The sequence below is a fragment of the Lynx rufus genome, unplaced genomic scaffold (assembly GCF_022079265.1).
Source record: "Lynx rufus isolate CCGP_SWC_20201006 ecotype Redwood Valley unplaced genomic scaffold, mLynRuf1.p SCAF_3, whole genome shotgun sequence".
NCBI lineage: Eukaryota > Metazoa > Chordata > Mammalia > Carnivora > Felidae > Lynx > Lynx rufus.
The window spans coordinates 119,713,980-119,730,594 of NW_025814845.1; the positions used below are offsets into that span (position 1 = coordinate 119,713,980).

The 16,615-nt window shown below is 38.8% G+C and overlaps 1 protein-coding gene and 1 pseudogene across 1 annotated transcript in view; one reads left to right on the forward strand and one right to left on the reverse strand.

Annotated features, from left to right (window-relative positions):
• Positions 1-16,615, reverse strand: part of FREM3 (FRAS1 related extracellular matrix 3) — an 85,452-nt gene that overhangs the window by 53,924 nt on the left and 14,913 nt on the right. The window lies entirely within an intron of this gene.
• Positions 760-1,065, forward strand: LOC124520403 (60S ribosomal protein L37a-like; annotated as a pseudogene).

Genomic DNA, 16,615 nt, shown 5'->3' on the forward strand with positions numbered 1-16,615 from the left:
CACAGCAGAGGATGCTGGGATCTGGAGAGCCCTAGAATTCATTTACTAACAGAGAGTAACTGCTTTCATTTCAGTGGGTACTGATTAGTAAAGTGGCCAACTAAATGTTATATATCTATTTCTTTTATTAACGACTTCATTGGACCTTAGAAAGACCCGGGTTCTATATTAATTAGAATTGTGAGAACCCAATAAGGACATTAGAAAGTCACTTGACCTGTGAGAAAGAAAGAAAGAACACTCTAAAATCAAGTCTATTTCTCTCTATACCTCTAAGAAGATAAAGGAGGAGAGGAAGGGACAGACCTACAGGGCAAGAGAATCAGTTAAGCACTTAATGGAATTGTGGACTTTAAGTCAATATTATTATATTTTCATTTCAATGGACCAGTTGTTAGCACTACATTTATTTTAGTCTCTGAATGACTAACAGTTTAAAATTTTTTCTATCTTTTGTATTTTTGCATTAGTCCCCAACTGCGTATAGCATCTCACCATTTTGTGCTTCATATTAAACCAGTGCAAAGTGCCAGTTTCCTCCCTGTTTATTTGGTTTTCCTGGTGTGCTCTAAAGATGTGATTTTAAAAAGAACTAAACTATTCATTCAAATGGACTTTTTCCTGCCCTTAGAAGAAAAGAATAATACATAAAGAGTTTTAAAAGCCATAACAAACAATAGAAAACAGAGCTGGCAAAAGTAATGGGATGTAGAAATAAATCCCATTCAGTTTCTGGACTCAGACCTAGTTTGTGATGACATGGCTAAATGCACCAAGAAGGTTGGAATCATCAGTAAACATGGAACTCATTATGGTGCCTCCCTCAGGAAAATGGTGAAGAAAATTGAAATTAGTCAGCAAGCCAAGTACACTTGCTCCTTCTTAGGCTAAACCAAGATGAAAAGACAAGCTGCGGGGATCTGGCACTGTGATTCCTGCATGAAAACAGCAGCAGGTAGTACCCAGACCTACATCACTACTTCTGCCATCACAGTAACATCTGCCATCAGAAGACTGAAGGACTTGAGAGGCCAGGAGCAGCTCCACCATTTGAAACATTGCTAGTCTATAATAAATGAGTTAGTTTATGTAACAGACAAAAAAAAAAAAAAAAGAAAAAAGAAGGAAAGAAAGTAAGAAGGAAGAAAAGAAAGAAAAGGAAAAGAAAGGAAAGAAAAAAGAAAGACATCACATTCAGTCCCTTTGGGTGTTGTGAGTTGGATGGATTGAGGTAAAGACCATGCATGTTTGCTATGATGCTGACACCAATTCCCAATTCCAATGTGTAATTTTTCCAATACTACCAGGCAATTCTCTGACACCAGCTGGGTATCCTACAATTCAAGTCATTTCTGACACTATCTATCCCAAGAGAGCATCAGATCCCTGTCCCACAAGACTGCCCTCACTTTAGATGACAATTGCAAGGGTAAGGTAAGGGCCCTGTCCCACAAGACTGCCCTCACTTTAGATGACAATTGCAAGTTTAGATTGTCACCTGTGCTTCTGACCAACTGGCTATAGATGGGAGGTTCCAATGACTCCCTCTTGGGTTCAACTAATTTGCTAGAGTGGCTCACAGAACTCAGAGAAACATTTTACTTACTAGATTACCGGCTTATTATAAAAGGGTATGACTCAGAAACAGCCAGGGTAGGGGGTGCAGAGCTTCCTTGCCTTCTCTGAGGGTGCCACTCTCCCAGTACCTCTACATGTTCACCAACCTGGAAGCTCCCCTAATTAATAGGCCCTTTGGGTTTTTATGGAGGCTTTATTACATAGACATGATTGATTTAGTTTTTGGTCACTGATGATTGATTCAGCCCCTTTTCCCTCCCTACAGGTTGTGGGGGGTTGAAAGGGTGGAACTGAAATTTCTAACCCTCTAAACACAAGATTGGCTCCCCAGTTAATCAGCCCCTATCCTTAGGTGCTTTCTAGAGTCGCCTCATTAACATAACAAACGATACCTTGACTATTCTCTTTACAGGAATTCAAGGGGGTTTAGAAGCTTGGTTCCAAAATGGGAAGAAGATCAAATATATACTTTTTTTCTTAAACGTTTATTTATTTATTTATTTATTTAACTTATTTCCTTTTTTATTTTTTAAAATTTACATCCAAATTAGTTAGCATATAGTGCAACAATGATTTCAGGAGTAGATTCCTTAGTGTAATGTTTATTTATTTTGAAAGAGAGAGAAAGAGAGGCAGAGAGAGAAAAGAGAGAGAGACTCCTGAGCAGGCTCTGTGCTGTCAGCACAAAGCCCAGCATGGGGCTTTATCTCATGAACCATGAGATTAGACCTGAGCCAAATTCGAGAGTCAGACACTTTACTGACTGAGTCACCCAGTCTTCCCATGTATTCCTTTTTTTTTTTTTTTAAGTTTATTTATTTATTTTTGAGAGAGAGAGCGCATGCACACAAGTGGGGGAGGGGCAGAGAGAGAGAGAAGGAGAGAGAAGGAGACAAAGAATATGAAGCAGACTCCAGGCTCTAAGTTGTCAGCACAGAGCCCAACACAGGGCTTGAACCCATGAACCATCAGATCATGACCTGAGCAGAGGTTGGACACTTAACTGACTGAGCCACCCAGGTGCCTCACTCCTATGTATTCTTAGTACAAATCACAATATCATACCTGCCTGCTTGTTCTTAATGACATTAAGAGCTTGGAGAAAAAAGCTGCATAATTGATCCTAGCATCCAGCAAATCTGAAGGTTACCTCTATTCTTTTATATCCTGGGCATACATTATAAGACATAGTAAAACTGAAACACAAGTGGCTCTGACATAATTATTAGAGAGTGGTTCCTGTATTAGTATTTTACTGTCATGTAAAAATTGCCACAAACTTAGAAGCTGAATAAAGCACACACACATTATCCTACAGCTTCAATGGACCAGGAATACAGACATGGCTTAGCTGAGTCCCTGGCTCAGGGTCATAAGACAGCAACCACAGTGTTAGCTGGACTGCATCCTTATCCAAAGCCTTGAGTAGGAAGAATCTGCTTCCAAGCTCATTCAGATTATTGACAGAATTCATTTTCCTGTTGTTGTGTGACTAACAGTCCCAGTTTCTTACTGGCTATTGGCTGGATGCTGCCCTCAGCTTCTAGAGGTCCCTTGAAGTTTCCTGCTGATGAGGGACCATAAGACACGCTGAGGGCAAAGTACAAATTAGCACACCACCCCCCCTCCCCCAGGTGGTATATGTATGATGTTCCTTGGATACTCCTGGCTACCCCAAAACAGGAAGAGACAAAAAAAAAAGGTTAAATTAATAAGAGTCACCACCAGTTTACAAGAAAAAAGACATCCCATCAATAGTCTAAAGTCCAGGAATTCCCTAACGTCCTAGTGTTAATGCTTTGCTAGAGGGAAAAACAACCTTAGCTTGACAATAGCTAGGCCTCCAGTAATCTGTGAATCTTTAGCATATGAAAATCACTTTGGAAACTTCCCTTTTGACTTTACCTCCCACAGTCCCATAGTATACAAGGAGCCACTCTTCACAACCCCAGTGCAGCTCTTTCTGCCCACTGGTCCTGTCTCCATGCTTTAATAAAATCACCTTTTTGCACCAAAGACATCTTCAGGAATTCTTTCTTGGTTGTCAGCTCTTAACCCCGTGAACCCCACCAACATTCCAATACCCCATGACTGCCATGTGGATCTTTCAACATGTAGTTTGCAACATGGCTGTTTTCTTCTTCAAGGCCAGCAGAGAATCTTTCTAGTATGTGCTAGCAAGACAGATACTGATTTAAATTCAGACTTAGAACAACGCATTAAAGAATCTTTTGTCTACAAATTAACATTAGTAACTTTGAGTGAAATGAATAAGTAATAACATGATTGTTGGTAAGAATAAAAAGAAGAGATCAATTGGAGTGAATGCAATGATTTCCAATCTTCTAGCTGTACTTGTTTTCCATTAAATGCGGCTTATATGTTTTGCCATATGATTTATAACCAGCTTCTTCCAGAGCAACTATGAGTAAAGCAATGACATCCACTAATCTGGAGTGACCCCGTTTTCCTTGGCATTTGGAACTACTGCCCGAAGGAAGAGAAGACTCAACTTTCCTGAACTTGCCATACAACAACTCTTGAAACAGGATTTCCAAACTGCATTATGCTATACTACTTTGCAGTGAGCTGTGCAGAGTATGCTCGGCTTAGTAATGACACAGGTTAGAGTTAAAGAGATATGTAAGTGAAGGAATCGGAGAAGCGCAGAGGAAATGGCTGGTACGAATAGCCATAGGGGAGCTGTTCCTATTATTTCTATGTCAGGTGGTCCAAGCAGGGAACTGAGTTCTGATGGCACAGGCTGTAGCTAGTATGATAGGAAAAGATAGGATAAAATAGGCAGACAGGGAAAGGATAGGACCTGAGGTCCCTGGGTGGGAAAAACACATATTTTGGAACAATGCTGGGAGCGTCTGACGACAGCAAACCGTCTCATGCGTAAGATTTCTCTTAAGAATGTGATAGACACCACCTACTCCCCCGCAAATTTCCCTCAGGAATTTGACAAAAGACCTAACCAAAAATAAGTAGTAGACCATAAAACGTGTCACCCACAAGGAACGTAAGGCCATAGACCATCCCTCATACCATAGAAACGAGCCAATCAGGAATGAACAACGCAGCACCTAGAGCTATCAAGCCAATGAGGGTAGAACCTGAGAAGGAATGAGGGGGAAGGGAAGGGACGGCTGACCAGAACCTTATAAAACAAGGACGCTTGCCTATAGTCCTGGGGCATTCACTTTTGAATGTTCCCTCTCTGTAAAGAGAGCTTTCATACTATTCTTCCTCTCTGATCTTATACTCTAATAGACTTTTGCCTGCTGCTCATTTTGTGTCCACCTCTTCATTCTTCAAAGAGGCAAGACAACGATTTCCGGGTGTTGTGGTAAAAAAATCCTGCGACACTAGGACCAAAAGACCCTGCAGAAACCTCTGTCAGAGACCCCTTCCAAATATCCGTTATACCATACACCAGCAGGTTCCTATTTAGGGCTCTTTTTCCTAACAAGTGAGTTCACAGGAGAGAAAAATTGGAGCTGCAAAGGAAAATCAATTTAAAGCTTGAAAGGTGAAATTGTGTAGAAAAAAATCACCCTTTCATGCTTAATTAATCATGGAAAATGTGTCTGCCAGCATGAAGCCATTTTATCAGAAAACAGGCCAGGTGAAACAGTTAAGGAAATGGTATTACCAATCCCAACACTGTCACACATGAGAAAACAAGAGAAGAGAAGCATTGCAGGCAGACAAAACTGTATTCAGTGGTTCATAAAATTGGAGTGTTTTACATCTAGAGAGTACTTTTTCATGAATATCTCCTCAGTGCTCTAAAATTAACATTTGGGATGATTTCTAATTACTGTAATTGTTTTGGTCGACTCAACTTTTAAAATAAAAGGCAAAGGTTTAACTTCTGTGAAATGCTTTACAGGTCTAATTTTGAAGGTTGTGGCAGGTAGTTCTAGATCTTTCATTTTGAGCAGAGATAAGAGAACTCTCTGGCCTCTGAGAAGTTTTAAATTAAAGGAACTATAAATTTGTTACTCTCATTACTTCTCAAACTTACTTAAACACAGGATTTTATTTTTTCTTTTAATGCAACATCTTTTAACAACTAGTTCCATGGCACTCCACTCAGGAAATACCAGTTAAATTATTTTCAAGTCATATCACAGCCATGTGAAAAAAAAAATTCCATCCATCAGTGCTTCTTAAACCTCACACCAAAATAATCCTAAGGACATATAAAAGTGAATTTGTCCTGAGGAGGGGCAAGAACCAGGGACCTGGGGCATATAGCTATAGGCTATAAGCCGTGAAGTCTTAGAGATGTCTTAAAAATTCCCCGTGAAGCTTCATAATAGAAAAGCTTGTGTTAATAGGAAAGTAAAACTCTGCTCAAGGGATTTGTGCCAAATTTACTGAGTCTTCTCACTGCCCTCCTCTCCCCATGGACACAAACCCTGTATTAATGACTGGTATTACTTGCAGTAAGCATTATTGAAGTCATGAAGTCTCTAAAGAAAACAGACTACAGGGGCACCTGGGTGGCTCAGTAGGTTAAGCGTCCAACTTCGGCTCAGGTCATGATCTCACGGTCTGTGAGTTTGAGCCCTGCATCAGGCTCTGTGCTGACAGCTCAGAGCCTGGAGCCTGTTTCAGATTCTGTGTCTCCCTCTCTCTCTGCCCCTCCCCTGTTCACTCTCTGTCTCAAAAATAAATAAACGTTAAAAAAAAGTTTTTAAAAAAAGAAAAAAAAAAGAAAACAGACTACAATCTTAGGTTACCGAGCCTCTCTGAAACGTACTTACTGCACGACAGATTTCTCACCCTGTTGTGATGATAAACTTGCAAACAACTGACTTGTGCACACTTAAAAAATGCCTAGCCCTAAAATGTGTTTTCAAAAGAAATTCAATCGATTTTCTATTAGTTGACATTCATTATTAGTCTTCCAACTGTAATAAAGGGTTCCCCATGGCATCAGTGAGAACACATATTAAGCTCTGGGTTATTAAAACTTAGGGGAAGGCTTCCAATCCTAGGTATACACCCGAGAGAAATGAAAACATTATTCATAATATCCAAAAAGTGGAAACAAGCCGAATGCCCATCAGCTGACGAAAGATAAATAAAAAATGGTATATCCACACAATAGAATATTATTCATCCATAAAAGGAATGATGTATTTCTATATGCTACAATGTGAATGAACTTTGAAAACACTATGCTAAGTGAGAGAAACCAGACAACAGGCCACACATTCCATGATTCCATTTATATGAAAAGTGCATGATAGGCAAATCTATAGAGACAGGAAGTAGGTTAGGGGTTGGCAAGGCCTAGGGCAGGCTAGGGGAAAATGACAGGCTAGGGGAAATGACTAGAGTGACTGCCAACAGGTACGGGTTTCTTTCTGGGGGAACGAAATGTTAGCAAACTAGATTGTGGTGATGGTTGCACAATCCTGGGAATATATTAATACCTTTGAATTGTGTACTTTATTCTTTTAAGTTCATTTTATTTATTTTGAGAGTGAGAGAGAGAGAGAGGATGGGGGAGGGCAGAGAGAGTGGGAGACAGAGAATCCCTAGCAGGCTCTGCACTGTCAGCACAGAGCCCGACCTGGGGCTTGAACCCACAAACCAACCACAGGATCATGACCTGAGCTGAAATCAAGAGTCAGACGCTTAACTGAATGAACCATCCAGGTGCCCCACCATTAAATTGTGTACTTTAAATGGGTGAATTGTATAATACACGAATTATATCTCAATAAAGGTATTAAAATATTATATTTACATTTCATGTATTTTTATGTACTTAAATTTCATGTAAATAAATAGATTTTGCAACAAAACAAAACAAAACTAAGGGGCAGGGGAAGCCCCAGGAGTGGTTGCTTATGTTCAGCAATGCAGAGCATAAAATAATCTAGCAGGGAATTTTTTAGGACTTTACAGATTTTCTGCTGTTTGCAATTAAAGGCACAAGGGAAAATCAAACTTCATATATTCAATCCATAAAATGAAATCCAATAGGAGATACTAGAATTACTTCATACCCTTCTTGACTCTTCATTGCACCAAATGAATCAGATTTTACCATCCCTTAGTCATATTCAATTATACTGTTTCTGCAACACATTCACATTGATCAAGTAACATATTAATCACATGTGTACTTATTTGTGTAATAATAGTTTCTCAGAAAGCCTGAGCCTTCTTTCCTCCATAAAGTAGGCTAATGGTGACTGAAAATTCTTGAACTGCTGTCCACAAGAATAATCCCCTTAGACCTACTAAGATCATGCTGGATATCCAATAGGTTTCAAGACAACAGTTAACAACATTCTTATAATTTTAGGGCCAGAAGGGCCCTTGGAGATGATGAGTTCGACAACTTTATGTTTCAGAGGAGGACCAGTCCTCCATTGTGGAGCTAGCAGACATTCAGGTCTCCTGATTCCCTGGCTTATATTTTCCCACTAAGCCTATCTCTAAATTGTAATTCAGGATAGCAATGATGACACTGAATAAGGTTTTAGTCAGTTACTGAAGTACTCACATCTCAATCACAGTACTCTTCAGTTATATAGTTTCTAAAGGGCTTTCACAAGCATAAGTTATTAGAGCCTCATCACATCCTGTGAACCAGACAGAAATCAGCATCTCTATTTTAGACAGAGGTTCAAAAAGTCCTAAGATTTGCCCAAAGCCATAGGGCTGGTAAGTACTGGCTCTGGAATGAGAACTTGACACTCAACATTTTCCAAGCAGAACTCTTTATTCCTTGCCAACATGTCCCCCAGGTTCCCACGTTAAAAACCTGGGCGTCACTTTGTTTTGTTTTGTTTTGCTTTGTTTTAGGTGACATAAACAAATTTCATTTAACACTTCATGAAATGAACAGTTTCCTTTTGGAGAACTGCAAAATGGGTGGAAGGCAAGAAGATTTTATAGGATAAAGAATAAAGACCAAGGAAGAAACGAATAGAGAACATCTGATTGGCTGGGGTCACCCAGTCACCCTTGATTGGGGTGAGAAGGCCCAGAGTTGGCTTGGCATTTGGAGATTGGACGACTGGGTATACTGCAGTTCTGGTCAAGTGGAGCTTTTACAGGGACACGAAAGTTATCTAAGTTTAGTTCCCTGATGTGACACCCTAGGCAGAAACAGTTCCATCTTGGGCCTAGGAATTTATTTCAACAGTCCCCCTTTTTGATTATCCTCTTGCCCAATCAAGAGGTTTGATCAAAACATCAGTCTTAGCATGAGTCTCAGTTACCAATGCCTCTTCGAGTCTCTATGCCTTGTACAAAAGGCACTATCAGGCTTGTATTTTTCGAGCTGGTTATATTTTTCTTTTCTCTTTTGTTGTTCCAGTAGGACACAGACCATCAGTCACTGGCGAATGGCTGCTCACTTGCATTTAAAACTTTGGGAGAACACAGTATATTAGGGAGACAATAATAATGTTAGAAAGAAGACACTAGGCATCACTCTTGAGTTCCTCTCTCCGCTCCCTCAAATTCAAGAACTGTCAATTCTAGCTCCTACAAATTAAAAAAAAAAAATGTATCCACTTCTCTCCACACTCATTGCTACCACTTAAGCTTATACCAACATTATTTCTCACTTATCTTACTGCAATCTCCCCCTTTCTACTTTTGCCTCTGCCTGTGATCTAGTCTCTATAATGCAAAGTTATGTGCACATAGCACCCGGTAATCACGTCACCGCTCTGTCTGAACTTTACTGTTTCTTCTTCACTTTCAGGATAAAGTCCACTGACACATTGAGAACATCTTTCCTGGTCTGGAGCCTGCTCACTGCTTCAGCTCCTGCCACAGCCTCTGTTCTCTGACCCATGCAGTTAGAGTGAGCTCACGGCAGTCCCCAAATTTCCTCTGTTCTTTCTTCTGTTTTGCCTTTCCACTCTTCTTTTCCTTTTTTCCCTCACCTGGCTACGTCTTGGGAAGCCTCGTTTCAGTTCTGGATAAGATGCCTTTCACATTTGCTCTCATAACAATCTAAACTGACTCTCAATATAGCATTTACCCTGACTTTTAACTTATCCCCCATGAGACTGTAAGTTGCTTCACAGCTGGGACTATGCCTTTTTTCCTGTTATATATCATGAGCCTGGCATATAGCAGGTACCCAATAAATATTTGCTAATTAAATAAGAGATACTTAAGTCAGAACAGAACTATGCCATTTCTGAAATTTGAGGCAAGTTCTTCCTATGTGTTTCTTTTCATAGTTGATGACAATCATATTCCAAATCTTAAACACTTGGACTGAGTAAGTGGCTACAATATATTTCTCATTGAAAAACACAGAGTTTAAGTGAACCTCTACATAAATGACACATTAATGATAACAGATACTGTTTAATGGTTATGTGGCTTCTGTTTGAAGTGACAAGAGTTTTGAAAATATATAGCGATGATGGTTGCACAAGACTGTGAATGAATGCATTTCATGATGTTTTAAATCGACTATAGTTCTATGGGAGGGATGCAAATTGTTGAAGCGTTCATATTTTTTATTCTCTCTTTTCGGAACTCCACTGTAACTGATTGATAAATCAGCCACATTTCAGGAACGATCTGGCTTTTCAAAGTATACTCATCCAACCAGCCCTTATGCTCTAGAATACTGAAAGCCAGAACTTGTACTTACCCATTGAAGTGCATGTTATGTTTTCTTAACATGTTTGTTAGTAAAGATGCCTATTATGTTATCAACCAAGAAAATTTGATTCTGAAAGCATTTTTAAAGTTCAGTCCTTAGTCTAGCTCAGCTGAACTGAATTTCCAAGGTAATGCAAAATCACTATTTTTATAATGATGGACAATTTTAGTTCTAGACATCAACCACTTGCCAGGATTTCACAGATTTAAATCAGTTTGCTTAACAAAAGAGAAGCCAGTGTGCAGAGGTTCCTGACATTTTGTGTGTGTCATGGAAGCCCTTTGACAGCCTGGGGACCGTTCCTCAGACAATGTTTCTGAATGTACACAAGAAAATGGATATAATTATGTAAAACTCAATTATATTAAAACACAGTTATCAGAATAGTAAACATTTGTTCTGAAGCTGCTATGGAAAACAGTTGGGTGGTTACCAAAAAAGCTAAGCATAGAATTAGCCCATGAGACCTATCAATTCCATTCTTAGATATATATACCCAAAGGAATGAAAAGTAGGGACTAGAACAGACCCCCCTATGCTAGTGTCCATTATGGCATTATTCACAACAGCCAAAAGGTGGATATGACCCAAGTATCTGTCAACAGGTGAATGGATAAGCAAAATGTAGTATATGCACACAATGGAATATTATTCAGTGATAAAAATGAAGTACTGAGGGATGCTTGGGTGGCTCAGTTGGTTAGGCATCTGACTCTTGATTTCAGTTCAGGTCACGATCTCACGGTTTGTGAGTTCAAGCCCTGCATCGGGCTGTCTGCTATCTGCACAGAGCCCACTTCAGATCCTCTGTTTCTCTCTCTCTTTTTGCCCCTCCCCGCCTCTCTCTCTCTCTCAGATAAACATTTTTTTAAAAAAATGAAGTACTGGTACATCTGATACTGATACATGAATGAACCTTTAAGACATCATGTTCAGTGAAATAAGCTAGACACAAAAGGACAAATATTGTATGATTCCACTTATGTGAAATATACAGAAAGACTAATTTATAGGGACAGAAAGTGGATTAGAAATTACAAGGGCTGGGGGAGGGGGGTTGGGGAATTACTGTGTAATGCTTGGAGCATTTCTGTTTGGGGTATATAAAAAATTTTAAAAATAGTGGTGATGGTTGTATGACACTGTGAATGCAATTAGTGCCACTGAATTATATATGTAAACTGGCTAAAACAGCAAATTTTATGCTACATATATGACTACAATTAAAAAAAATTAATAATGTAGTATACCCAAACCCACTGAACGGTACACTTTAAATGGATGAATATGAATTATTATGGTACATGAATTATCTCATAAGACTATTAAAAAAATTTCCAATAGTAAATATCACCAAAATTTCAAAGTAGTGATGAATATAAAGGATACTTTGACATCTCTACAATTCCCATAATTTGATATTAAAATATCTGTTATTCCTATTGGTTGGTTACAAAGCCATAAGTTTTGCTGGTGGTATTAGCATTTGTTACCTACCTGTATAATTGGGGGGAAAGCTGTATTTTAGGTGGAGGTTAGTAATTATAAAGATATTCTTTTTACTTTTTTTCATTCAAGTTCCTTGACTGTCTGAATTGTATCTACAGATCTCTTGGGTTAAGATCTACAGATTTATGTTACTGAAAATAAACTACGCAGGAGAAAAACTGGATTTGCCTTTAATGTCTTTAATTCATCTACGCACACAATTTTGGCCACTGAGACTCTGAAGCTAGGCAGCGTTTATTAATTTAACAGAGCATGTAAGATCAAACTGCCTTTTTAAAAAAGGAAATGGGAAATCCATTACAGGTCTTCCCCCAAATAATCATTTAACTCCAGCAGCTCTATGCAGTCGCTTAAAAAGACCAGAAAGTCATTGTCTCAAGAAACCCATTTTCTTTTCTCCCAATGCTGTGCCAATTGATGCATATTCCATTTTTCTTTCATCACAGGAAGCAGAGACCACAGCCATTTTCAGGCTATCATAATCATTTCGGCTGAGAAACTCAGTTGGCTCTCCAGAGCGAAGATGCTTCCAGCTGTAACACGGCCAACTTTACCAAAGGGCCTGTCCTGAGCATGGCTTAGTGCCTGCCTTGATGATTAAAGACGGGACGTCTAGCTTCTTGAAGCTCTTCATGTGAAGGAAACCTTTTACATGGCTGAGCTCAAAGGGATTCCATTTCTCTCCCTTCAGCAGGATTTTATTTTCTAGTGGATGTTTCTAATGTTCTTCGCTCTTTTTGCATGAACATCATAACACCTCATTCTGTTTCAGAGAATTTTTACTTCTGAAATAACAACTTGCATACCTTCCTCAGCACATTTGTTTGATGTAACTAAGGTCAGGTATTAAGAAAGTTGCTTATTATAAGATGGAGGGATTGCTTTAATAATGGCATTTTATTTTTGTCAAACACTTTGTCAAACACTTTTTAATACATACACCAAAGTATGTTCTGTTTTCTGAAAAGAATGCATAAGTAGGATTAAGAAATGTGAATAAAGTCATAGGTGAAGTATATTGCAGGGCTGGAAAAAAACCAAGAACCAGAGAAGAAGAGGAATATGACGAGCCTCCAGAACTAATTCTCTAAGTTGTGCAGAAGCAATTAAAAGCTAACGAGAAGGAAAGTGAGGACAGAAGGTGAAAGGAGAGGGAGAAAGAAGAAGAAAGTAAAAGCCAAAAAGCGGAATACTGAAGACGTCACTTAACGATGATTTGGAAGCTCCAAGGCTCCCTCTGCTTATATCCGCAGAAGGGTACATTCCCACGTTCACTTTCTTAAACTCTTGTCACAAAAGAGTAGAAAAAGCCAAACATTCTACTTCCACACTCTATTTCTTTTTTTTTTTTAATGTTTATTTATTTACCTTTGAGAGAGAGAGAGAGAGAGAGCATAAGCAGGGGAGGGGCAGAGAGAGAGGGAGACACAGACTCTAAAGCAGGCTCCAGGCTCTGAGCTGTCGGCACAGAGCCCAACGCAGGGCTCGAACCCACAAACCGCAAGATCATGACCTGAGCCGAAGTCGGAAGCCCAATCGACTGAGCCACCCAGGTGCCCCCAGGCTCTATTTCTAATAACACACCTAATGAACAAAACACTGTGATCCTTGATCATTTTATCAGTTAACCACATACCCTAACGTTAGCTTGAGATTTCAAGAGGCTGACATCACATTGCTACTGGCTTCCTGGCTTTGTGCTACCGCTAGGACACAGCCTCTGGAAACCTGACCAGGTTAACACGAGGGATGTTTAGCATACTTAACTACATGGTCTCCTGCTAGTGAGGTCAGGGTTTGATATTCATTCTGCGCCTCTTACATAGGTTTTGTTTCTCTGACAGCTTCTCATATATTTAGGCTGAAAGGGCACAGATGGATATATGCATATTCATTCCCACTTTTTGCAAATTACTTTAGAAAAGTCTGAATCATTATCGTACATGGAGCCAAGCCAGTGTGTCTGTGGCCTGATAGCGAACGATGAACAAAATGCCCAGCAGCCCAACTTATTTGAAGCTCAGTCAGAATGCAATCTGTAGATAATTTTTCTATTAAAAATATTGTCTTCCGTGACTCCAGTCATTCAAAACTGCAGATGAGTCATCTGCCCTAAGTTGAAACAGTGACTTCTGATTTGTAAAAGTGGCAATGGCATCATTCGCTCATTTGTGCTTCTCGTCTTCCTCTCTCTGAAGGACTTGCCTTTATGCATGTGCAGTATATAAACATCAGCTTCCGAGTATTTGCCTACAATTTCTGCTTTAAATTAAATGTCTTCTGCATTCCAGAGCAACATGTAATTTCTGAACAAAGAGCAGATTGATACATTTAAGGATAATATTAATACTGACTTAATTTTATAAGAACTAGGATTTTGTGATTGTCTTATCCTTCCACATGTTCAAGTGCTAATAACATTAATACTAATAGTCATTTTACCCAATGTCACCAAGAGTTAGTTTTCCTATAAAATGGGGGGATAATACCTATCTCATGATGATACTGTGGAGATTAAATGAGAGGTAAGGAATTTAAATGTCGAGCACAATACCCGGGACAAGATAGACATTCAATAAATGTTGAACCTGAATTTGAAACCAAACTACTTTACTTCATTATCAAGAAGATGGGGGGCGCCTGGGTGGCTCAGTCGGTTAAGCGGCCGACTTCAGCTCAGGTCATGATCTCGCGGTCCATGAGTTCAAGCCCCGCGTCGGGCTCTGTGCTGACAGCTCAGAGCCTGGAGCCTGTTTCAGATTCTGTGTCTCCCTCTCTCTGACCCTCCCCCATTCATGCTCTGTCTCTATCTGTCTCAAAAATAAATAAACGTTAAAAAAAATTTTTTTTAATAAAAAAAAAAGAAGATGGATACATGTTAACTAGCCATTCCAAGTAAGTCAAATGTTTTTCTCAGTTTAGAGAGCTCTATGTGTCCATATATACCTCATAAACTAATATACATATGTGTATATACACATATGTGTATTTGTTTATTTATAATTATCTATTTAGTAGGCACATGTGTTATGTCCATGGAATTTAATGCTGAAGTTGTCAAGTTTTATTTTATTTTACTTTTTAATGTTTATTTATTCATTTTGAGAGAGAAAGAGAGACAGAGAGAGATAGAGAGAGAGCTCATGCACATGAGTGGGACAGGGGCGGGGAGAGAGAGGGAGAGAGAAGCCCAAGGAGGCTCCTTGCTGTCAGCACAGAGCCTAATGTAGGGCTTGAACTCATGACCCTGGAGATCAAGACCTGAGCTGAAATCAAGAGCTGGACACTTAACCAACTGAGCCACCCAGGCACCCCTGTCAAGTTTTATTTTAAATTCAGCCCTGAAGTGATTATTTAAGAGCCTGTTTACATAACACAAGACAAAAACAGCTTTGTCTTTTTTTAAGCAATAAACTCTCTTTTCAAGCAATAAAATGTTTCTTAAATTGATGTATGTGGTAATGAGGATATTTAGCAACTGGAAAATGAAAAGCAAGCGTTGCACAATAATGTGATCTAAAGGAGACACTCCCTGAATATAGTAGGTATTGACTTACTAGTAGAGAATGCTAAAAGAGCATCATTCATAAGATTTCTTAGTCTTCAAAAATGTTTTCTCCTTTCATTAATCATCCTTGTGAAGAGTGATTATTTTCTCATACCAGAGTTTTCCTAGGTTACTGCATGCTCAGCCTGGCTTTCAACTTTTATACATGGAATTGCATAGTTTAAAAAAGTAGATTACGGTAAAAAAAAATAAGCCTGTGTTTTATTTTATGGGGAGAAAACGATGAACAAAATGCTTTCATGCTCAAAGGTAAAGTGACCAAAGCAATTTTTCTTTGAGATTACTTGCTGTCGATCATAAACTCTAAAATACATTTATTTTTTAATTTCAAAAATCTCTTTCCAAATTATCCATAATTATGATCGATATTATTTTTTAAATCACAACTATGACTAAGCATACAGTCTCTACAAATCATAAAATGAATTTGAGATTTGGTAGCTTTTTCATGAGTTTGTGTTTATACTTTTGCTTAACCAATATGATTGGAGCACCTATTATATGCTAGGTATTGTCAGGAAGTCATTTCAGTTCTAACACAGATTATGATCAGGATTATATGATTCGATTGAACACATCAATTTAATCAGCCAGATTATCTCCTCTTCTTCTTTACCTGGTACACACAGCCCAAAATACAATCCTAAACAACTCCCTTTTTACATAAAGATTAAAAAGCAGACAATAAGTAAATAAAATTTAAGTTATCTGCTATCTCCCAGACCTCTAGGACTTCAAAATTAATGGAAGACATAATTACAGCAAGAGGTATGTGTGTGTGCTAACTCTTTTGGACTATTTGAATATATTTTGTTTGTACACATATTATTTTTAGTTTAAAACAATATGGCTGAAAACATTAGCACTAGCAGAATAAAATGGAGAAGTGAGAAAATCATCTGGAAATCATCTCACTTTCACCTCAACATCTGAAGAACTTTTATCTCAAATCCCCACTTAATTTTCTATGTGGAAACCAAGTAAAGAATTCTATTTGTTATTATTAAGTATATTTTTAAAAGCTGCTATGTTTATCAAGCATGGGCTAGCTGGTGTCACACAAAATAGGATGTGGGAATTATCTAGAATTATGAGGTTTAAAAGTATTCCCACACTGTGAATAGGTGTAGTAGTCCAGCACCCGGCACTGACACACAATATTTTATAAAATGCTGTGACTTAGACTCCACTCTGCGTGTGACATGTAAATGGATGAGGTTGCCCTGTCTCTCTCGTTGTCACTGCATAGTGGTCCTCGTGACCCCACTGACCAGTGAGCTAGAGATTAGCAA